The sequence below is a fragment of the Hyperolius riggenbachi genome, chromosome 1 (genome assembly GCF_040937935.1).
Source record: "Hyperolius riggenbachi isolate aHypRig1 chromosome 1, aHypRig1.pri, whole genome shotgun sequence".
Taxonomy (NCBI): Eukaryota; Metazoa; Chordata; class Amphibia; order Anura; family Hyperoliidae; genus Hyperolius; species Hyperolius riggenbachi.
Genome location: NC_090646.1, coordinates 621,879,361 through 621,885,360, shown reverse-complemented (window position 1 = coordinate 621,885,360; position 6,000 = coordinate 621,879,361). Strand labels below are relative to the sequence as shown.

At 48.3% G+C, this 6,000-nt stretch overlaps 1 protein-coding gene across 2 annotated transcripts in view; it reads left to right on the top strand.

Moving 5' to 3' along the window:
- Nucleotides 1–2,281: 2,281 nt before the first annotated feature.
- The window catches only part of LOC137529039 (complement component C6-like), a 183,304-nt gene continuing 179,585 nt past the window's right edge, over nt 2,282–6,000 (top strand). For both annotated transcript variants that reach the window (XM_068250936.1, XM_068250929.1), the window contains exon 1: nt 2,282–2,296. The gene's annotated coding sequence lies outside the window, so the exon portion shown is untranslated. The remainder of the gene's footprint in view (nt 2,297–6,000) is intronic.

Sequence of the window (6,000 nt, the reverse complement as noted above, 5' to 3'; positions counted from 1 at the left end):
TGACACAATAGTCTGCAGCAATAGTCTGCAATAGTCTGTAACACACACAGTTCTGAGAGCAGAGCCCTCTGCTGGTGGGCAGGTAGAAGTTCTAGAGGTGATATCTTCAGAGGAGAACAATGACATTTGCTGGTGGAAAAGAGGCAGTTCATGCAAGCAGTCCATAAAGTCACCAGCAGATGAGGATAGTGACAGTGAGAGAGCCCTGCCCTTTCAAGCTTACAATCTGAAGGAATAACATTACATTACAAGAATATAACTTTGGATCAGCAAGTACTATTAACCACTTCCAAACCACAGTTTTTTCCCCCTTCGTGACCAGAGCAATTTTCACATCATGCTCCTCCCATTTATTGGCCAATTTATTGGCCAATAACTTTATCACAACTTATCACACTGAAATGATCTATATATTATTTTTGCGGCACAAACTAGGCTTTCTTTGGGCAGTACTTTATTTACAAAAGCAACAGTAATATACCCTCATGATATACATATTTAAAAAGTGCCTAAGGTAACTATTTATGTAGTTTTAAATGATGTAATTTTAAAAAACATTTTACAAGTGTTTTATTTTATTAACTAATAGGTAGGGCAGGTAGGGGTTAAACATAATATATATATATATACGTACCAAGGATCAGGAAGTGGTTAATAACAGCCAGGCAGTCAGTGTCAAAAATGGCATTTCTCAGTTTGTGCTACTTTTAGCTTGCAAACCTAAGGCCCGGTTCACATTAGCGGTGGCCGTCCGGAATCGCCGTGCTGGAGCCGCACCGCTTGCAGAACGGACGGAACGGACGCACGGCATAGCAATGAAAGCCTATGCGTCTGTTCACATGCGTCCGTTCTGCCGGACCGGAGCCGGACCGGATCCGGGCCGGATCCGGACTCCGGCCTCCGTTCCAACATGCGCTATTTTTTGATCCGGCTCCTCCGGCAGCCGTATCCGGGGCGGAGCCGGACTGCACCATCCGGCCAATACAAACCAATGGGAACCGGAGAGCGCACAACACACTGGCTGAGAAATCCGGATGTTCTACCCCACTTCCTATGCGGATTGTTGCGGCGATATTGGATGGGGACACATGGGCAAGCATTTTGGAGTGGAGCAGCACAGCTGGATCCGGATCCGGAGATGTTGGCAGCATGTCGCAGGTGGAGGTGAGTGCTAAACAGCAGAGGGCCTGATTCCACAGGTCCCCCTTCTGCTGACCTCCCAGACCCCAACATTTTTTTTGTTTTTTACGTTACTTTTGCCAAACGGATCCGGATCGCATCCTGATGAACACCTGATGCAACCTGACCAGATCCGGATCGGATCCGGATCAGAACCGTACGGTTCCGATCCGGATCCGGTCCGGATCCGGTCAGGTCATCCGGTCCGTTTGGCAGACAACCGCAAGTGTGAACCGGGCCTAAAGCTGGCCATACACTGGCCCGATTTGCCGCCGTTTCGACAGCAGATTCGATCACTGGGATCGAATCTGCTGCCAATCGTTCGCGCTACATGCTGAATTTCGATCCATTTCGTCCGATCCCGTCGATCGCTCCATGCGGAAAATTACCGTCGATCGCCCGCGGGTAGGGAGCGCCCGACGACCGACGCAATAGAGCGGCAATACATTACCTGCTCCGCCGGCGTGACTGTCCCCGGTCACCGCTGCTCCGTGTCCGCGCTGGTCTCTGGCATGCTTCAGCTCCTCCTGCCCGGCAGGAAGTTTAAACAGTGGAGGGCGTTCTACTGTTTAAACTTCCTGCCGGGCAGGAAGAAGCAAAGCATGCCGGACCTGGAGACCAGAGCGCAGACAGAGCAGCGGTGACCGGGAGGACTCGCGCCGGCGGAGCAGGTAATGTATGCGGGGGGGGGGGGGGGGGATGAGCGGCGGCGGCAGCAGCAGCACCACCACCACAACAGATTGTGAACGGTTTCAGGCTGAAATCGGTTCACAATCTGTTTGCAGTAAAGGTAGCCATACGATCCCTCTCTGATCAGATTCGATCAGAGAGGGATCAATCTGTTGGTCGAATCTGATGGCAAATCGACCAGTGTATGGCCACCTTAAAGCTCCAGTTAAATTCTATTTAGCCATCTTTGCAAACATTTATCTCTCACATAGACTCTCAAATTAGAAGATAAGGGACCCAAACAATAGTTTTCCCAACTCTCAGTTTGCTTGGCAGCGAGTGCAGGAGTGGAGTGGAGAGAATGGTATAACATTAACCAGTGTAAACAGAGATCCTGAATTTATGCCGAGTGGTCTCTTCTACAGGAACCAGAGTCAGGGGAGCTAAGGTAAGACACACTGGTGCACACGCAGCATATGATGCATAGAAGGCCTTTGTATTTGGGAAGCAGGAATCTCCTTGCATGAGTTTATGATATTGCACTAGAAATGCATGGCTGAGGTTGACAGGACTTGAGCTGTTTTTCCATCAGTCAGGAAAAGGATTAGACTGCTGCCATTTGTTGGAGTGGTTGCTGAGCGGCCCATAGAGCAAATAGGGTCCGCGCCAGACTTAAAGAGGAACTGTCGTGGAAATCTTAACATTTGATATATATGTAAACGTATACAAATAAGAAGCATGTTTCTTCCAAAGTAAAATGAGCTATACATTACTTTTCTCCTATGTTGCTGTCACTTACAGTAAGTAGTAGTAATCTGACATTACCGACAGGTTTTGGGCTATTCTCAGCATGGCCTTTATTATTTATAAAGACACTCCCTGAAAAAAGATTTATACAAAGATGCTGGCCAGCCTCCTCCGTTTACTGAAAAATTTTGGGGCAGTTGTACGGCAACTGCCATTCACTAGGTGTTTTTGAAAATAAAGAAAACCCAGAGAACCCCCCATGAGGAGATGGAGTAGTCCAAAACCTGTCAGTTCTGTTAGATTCCTACTAACTACTGTAAGTGACAGCAACAAGGTAGAAAAGTAATTTATGGCTCATCGTACTCTAGGAGGGAGAAATGCACTTTTTATTTGTATATGTTTACATATATTTTAAATGTTAAGATTTTCACGACAGAGGTCCTTCAAATTCTTCTCCTGACATTGAAGCAAAGTAGTCTAACCAGAATTTCAGGATATTGGTATAATACACAATCTTAATGTAACCCTTGCAGCATCGATGCCGGCAGGGGTCAGAATTTAAAGGTGTGTACACACCTTATCAACAAATAAGATGACCTGTATATTTCAACACCGCCTACTTCCTCCTAAATACTGCAAAACTGCAGGAGTCACACCATCAGGTTGCGACAAACAAGCAATTAAAATACCTTTATTTTAATTGCTTTTATGATTTTTGTATCTGGAACATGCACTAAATTACTGGAATAAAGTATACAATTTACTGTATATACTCGAGTACTATATATACTCGAGTATAAGTCGACCTAAGTATAAGCCGACTCCCCAACTTTTACCTGAAAAAAACCCAGGAAAAAAATCAGTGGAGACACTCGGGGAGAGAGAGAGACATAGAAAACACTTTAACCACTTGAGGACCCAGCCTTTACCCCCCCCCCCCCCCCCCTTAAGGACCAGCGCTGTTTTTTGTGATCTGTGCTGGGTGGGCTCTGCAGCCCCCAGCACAAATCAGGTGGCATGCAGAGCGATCAGATCGCCCCCCTTTTTTCCCCCCTATGGGGATTATGTGCAGGGGGGGTCTGATCGATCCGGTCGATAGGCATGTTGCGGGGGGGGGGGGGGGCACCTCAAAGCCCCCTCCGCGGCGGAATTCCCCCCTCCCTCTCCTACCTGTACCCCCTGGTGATCTGGGCTGCACAGGACGATGTCCTCTGTCACATGGCGGCGATCCCCGGCCGCTGATTGGCCGGGGATCGCTGATCTGCCTTACGGCGCTGCTGCGCAACAGCGCCATTCAATGTAAACAAAGGAGACATACGTCGCCTGCATTTACATTTAGTCTGCGAGACGCGATCAGCGGCTCGCAGGCTATTCACGGAGACCTGCTCCGTGATCTAACAGGAAACGGCCGCTCGCGCGAGCGGCCTTTCCTGATTAATTAGGGAGGCACCTGGCGACGCAGATCTGCGTCGCTGGTCCTCCAGCTACCACTTTGCCGCCGCACGGTGTGAGTGTGCGGTCGGCAAGTGGTTAAAGCTGGCAGACATTCATATCTGGGGGCGCGCTGGGGGAGGGGGTAACACAGCCATCTGATTGTGCCTGCAGCACTAAGCACATGACTGGAGGGATCGCGCGGCCATCATCGAGTAGTTTCTTATTTTACATTGTGGTGGGTGTTGCACTGGGGAGGGGGTCACTACGTTAATGACTCGCATATAAGTCGACCGCCCCACACTTTTGGGTCACTTTTTTTGTCCCACATATTTGGATTACATATGAGTATATACGGGTATATCTTTCCACAACCTATTGAGTCACGGCCCCACTCTTTGACATACAGTGTAGACACCTTATCATCACTTTAACTCCTGACATATTCCTAATCTAATTTTTCCCCTTCCCGCCCTTACTTCACTCTAAAGGTGGCCATACATCAGGCAACTTGGCGGCCGAACGATCATCCGATTCCGATTATTATAGTCGGATAAAAAGCGGTGCTGCCAAGTGCATGCCCAATCGACAATGCGACCAATTCCTGGCCTAAATTGGTTGCATTAATCGATCGGACATGCTGCAAGATGTCGGGCCATCGTGGTCAGTTGGGTGTGCAGTGGTAATGGCGAGCGATATCGGGAGGAGCAATGAAAATACTGGCGCTGTTTATTTATGTATTAATGTGTGTAAAAATGTGTGTTTTGGAAAGAGAGTCTAAGTGGAGATCTCTAGAGAAATATGGAATACTAAGAAACCTCATAATCCTTATAAAGAAATTCCACTAGGATTATACATGCGAGGTTGTTCACCAGGGGCGTTACTAACATGTATGGGGCCCCCTGCAAAAAAGATTGCATGGGGCCCCTTACGTCCATGGCCCCTACCCCAAGGGACCAGGCAGGCAGCAGGTAAACAAACATCCCCTCCCGCCATGCAGAGTAGTATGTGTGATGTTACCAGCTTCCAGTGCATCGGTTTCTAGAGATGCCCCGAACGGTTCGCATGTGAACTTATTCGGGTGAACAACGCGGGTTCGCATTCGCATCCGAACGCGAACTTTATGCTGGTTCGACCTGCCCCTTATACTACATCATTGGGCTAAACTTTGACCCTCTACATCACAATCAGGCTGCACTCCCTCCTGGAGCCCCCCCCTTCCCACTTATATAAGGCAGCAGCATTGGCCATGATCTCACTCTGTGTGCTGCTGAAGGCATTGGAGAGATAGGGAAAGTGATAGTTAGGAGGTCTGTTAGCTTGCTCATTGCTGATATTTGTTGCTGGAAAAGCACCCAAATCAGCTCTTTTGAGAGCTAATGTTCTTGTGATGTGTTTTTTTTGTGTGGCCCACTGACACTGCATATTCAGCCCTGTCTGTAGCAGCTGGCCCTTGCTATTTGCTATACTGTGCCAGGCCCAGCACATTCAGTGCCTAGTGTGACTGCTGCACGCTGTTTTATATACCAGTCCGTGCATACCTGTTAACTGCACCTGTGTGACAGCTGCACATTGTATTGTAATATTAGTCACTGTATACCTTTCACTGCAAGTGTGTGTGACAGCACGCAGCTTTTTATACCAGTTACTGCTAACCTGTTCACTGCATCACTGTGTGACCGCACACTGTTTTATATACCAGCCGTCAGTGCATCCATTTTCACTGCACCTGTGTGACTGCACATTGTTATACCAGCAGTCACTGCAACCTTTTCACTGCACCTGTGCGACTGCACATTGTATTAGTCAAGTCAATGCATACCTTTCACTTCATCCCCCCAATATGGACAAAACAAAAGCAGAGGCAGAGCCAGAGGCAGGCCACCCGACAGGTCTGTTTGAGGTCGTGCTGTTGTGATTTTGTGTGGCCCTCGACCAAAGTACAGCGTTCAGAAAAAGGCATGTGCCATCAAC